Here is a 3,145-nt window from a genome sequence, read left to right as displayed (position 1 = left end):
CACCACGTTGGTGAGGCTGGTCTCAAACTCCTGACCTCAGGTGATCCACCTGCCTTGAACTCCCAAAGTGCTGGGATTACAGGTGTGAGCCACCGTGCCTGGCCAGGAAAGTTTTCCTGAAAGAGACTAGTCAGTTTTGTTTCTCTCCTTCTACATATTGCCTATAATTTTCCAGGAATCAGAGAATTGGATTATTCATGCTTAGAAAGGAATAAAGGACAGGACTTACAGGATTCAGGAATTTTTTACATAATCTTGGACGACTGCTTAACTTGTCACTGGGGGCACTTTGAAAGTGTGGGGTGTTTGTGTGTGTGTTTCACACCAATCTTTTTTTTTTTTTTCCCTGGAATTTTTCTTTCCTGAGTTAGTGGCTGAAGATGCCATAGAGGGAAGCAGAGGTGATACAGAGAAAGGCTAGGATAACTGAACAACAAAGCAGTGGTTTCAGAGGGCTCATTGCAGCCTCTGGATCTGGGGACGGGTCTTACAGGTAACAGCCTGTCTAGGGAAGCAATTGGAAAATGCCATTCCTCTGGTTCTTCTATAGTTCATGAGCATGGTAATTGGGTGTTCATGACATGTGTGAGATGTTCAACCCTCTGAACCTTGTTCCCACGTCGGCACATTACCCATCTAACCTAAAAAGAAAGAAAAAAATGTTGCTCCTCCCAGGTGTGAGGGCAGTTGAAATTAGAAGGGAAATCAATACAGCACAGAAATGACAAAACACCTTGGTTTTCAGGAGGACTGGGGTGAGGGGCACATATATTTGAAGTCATGGTGAGATTCTTTCATCTCTGAATATCTTACCTAACAGGCTCCCTGGATCCTTTTTCTGCTCTTTAGAATCTCATGGTTTGTGTCTTAGATTTTTTCTTTCCAACAATTACTAAAAGCAGAGAAACAGACACTCCCGACTGCTCATTTCTAGTAATAATCTTTTAAACGAGAGCCTGTCATGTTCAGAGTCCAGTCTCCTGCATTCTACTCACATTTCTGCCTCAAATGTCCCTCTAAAATCCAAGGTACAACTCTGAATTCTAGGAATTCTCTGACCCTTTGCTGTAGTTCCAAAATGAACATTTGCCAGAATCAATTCTCAGGTCAGTCTCGATAAATAAATATATTCTAAAGCACCCTATGCAAACTGTTACACTATGGGAATCTTTCTTCTAGATCTGGGTTTTCTGGAAATGAATCTTTAGTAATGTTAGCAAATTTAGAGTCTCGAGGTATCTGCCAAATCTTACCTCTGTCAAGCATTTTGTGGCTAATCTTCATTTAATTTTTCTTACAATTCTTTTTTTTCTAATTATAGCTGACAAGCTATGACAACTTGCTATAGTCAATATGTTGCTGGACCCTCCTTTAATAAATATCACAGTGCGAACGATGTGCGCATAGTGCTAATATATTTTATTCTTCCTCTGAGAAAAGTGTTACAATGACCTTACTTTTTGGGGGACAAATGTGGGTTGCTGCTTATTCAACATGCTTTTAGGTTTGACTTGCTATCACGTTTTCTTCTTTTAATCTAGACTTTTCTGTATTTTCTGCATTTTCATCACAGACCATATATTACTGGCATATATTACTATCATAAAAAATCATCTGCATAAAAACATCTTGCCCTTACCAAAATCAACAAAAATGGAAACTTTAAAAGTGATATATGAACACACACACACATAATTTTTTTTTTTTTTTTCCCAGACAGAGTCTTGCTCTGTCGCCAGGCTGGAGTGCTGTGGTGCGGTCTCGGCTCATTGCAACCTCCGCCTCCCGGGTTCAAGCGATTCTCCTGTCTCAGCCTCCCAAGTAGCTGGGATTACAGGTGTGTACCACCACACCCAGCTAATTTTTGTATTTTTAGTAGAGACGGGGTTTCACCATGTTGGCCAGGATGGTCTCGATTTCTTGACCTCGTGATCCACCCACCTTGGCCTCCCAAAGTGCTGGGATTATAGGCGTGAGCCACTGTACCCGGTCACATAATGTAATTTTTAAGTAAAGATTCAGAGAAAAGAAGTTTTAAAAACAGTGAGATCTGATGTTTGCCTAGGACTTTACCATCTGATAGTTGTTTTCATGTATGTTATATTAGAGGTAGAATAGTTTAGTAGTCTGAAGTCAGACAGCTCAAATCTTGGCTCTGCCACTTACCAGATATGGTTTGGGCAAGGTATTGACGTTCTCTAAGCCTCAGTTTTATCTCTGTACCTGTTTCCTAAGATCATTATGAGGATTTGGTGGGACAATGTATAGAATATGCTTATAGGGGCTAGATTATGCCAAATGTTGACTTCACATTACTTATTGTCTTTTTCTTTTAAATCACAACACTCTTACGAAAAAGTAGGGCAGGTAGGTTTATCTTCACTTTACCAAAGAAGAAAATAATGTTCAGAGAGATTAGGTGAATGACAAGTAATTCTTTCATTTTAAACTGAGTTTCCATTGCAGTCTTAATGGCAAGACTGGAAAAGGGAATCCGGTGAGTTCCCTGGGCCCTTTCCTCAGGGAGGAGCTAACACACAGGGAACGTGAAACACCCATTGAGCCACTCTTGTGGGGTTAGGAGAATCCCCAAATATCTGATACCATCAGATACTCTATATAGTCGCATAGCTGATGGCTTCAAGTTCAACTTCAGCTGAATGTTAACAGGGTAGATTCAAATAATTTTTCACTTTTTTGGGGGCTTGGAGTGGGGAGGTGATGAAGAGCAATTGTAATAACTCCAGTAACTTTCTCATTTCTAAATGAAAATTGCTTCTCTGAGAATTTCTGTGAGTAGGTAGCCTGTGAAAGCTGCTTTCAAGGCTCAGCTTCCTTGGTTAATGTAGCTTTGCTAAAGGGGCATACAGGCCTTCACACCACACAGTGCTGGCTGGCCCTAGCCTTATTTAGCTGTGAGATATGTTGATCCATTGACTTTATATGAGGCTCGTCTTTTAGAGCTACTTGAAAAGTAATGCCTCCCATCAGCTTGTGACAAAGATGCACTCTGCCATTTCTTCCTAGCAATTACATTTTCTGTTCTAAATTAATGTCACCTCAAAGCATTCTTTTACCATTCTTTGGCATTTAATCCCGTTTTCTTCTTCCTAACAAACAATTTTAAAAACAAACTCATTCCCTT

The 3,145-nt window shown here is 40.3% G+C and overlaps 1 non-coding gene across 1 annotated transcript; it reads left to right on the top strand.

The window, feature by feature from the left end:
- Positions 1 to 538: 538 nt before the first annotated feature.
- On the top strand, positions 539 to 642 carry LOC116467728 (small nucleolar RNA U13). The gene has a single exon (XR_004247930.1). It is a non-coding gene; the product is annotated as a small nucleolar RNA U13 (small nucleolar RNA).
- Positions 643 to 3,145: the final 2,503 nt, after the last annotated feature.

This window comes from Hylobates moloch, unplaced genomic scaffold, assembly GCF_009828535.3.
Source record: "Hylobates moloch isolate HMO894 unplaced genomic scaffold, HMol_V3 SCAFFOLD_4, whole genome shotgun sequence".
Lineage (NCBI taxonomy): Eukaryota > Metazoa > Chordata > Mammalia > Primates > Hylobatidae > Hylobates > Hylobates moloch.
Note: the sequence above shows the minus strand (reverse complement) of the source record. Positions and strands in the feature narration are given on the sequence as shown.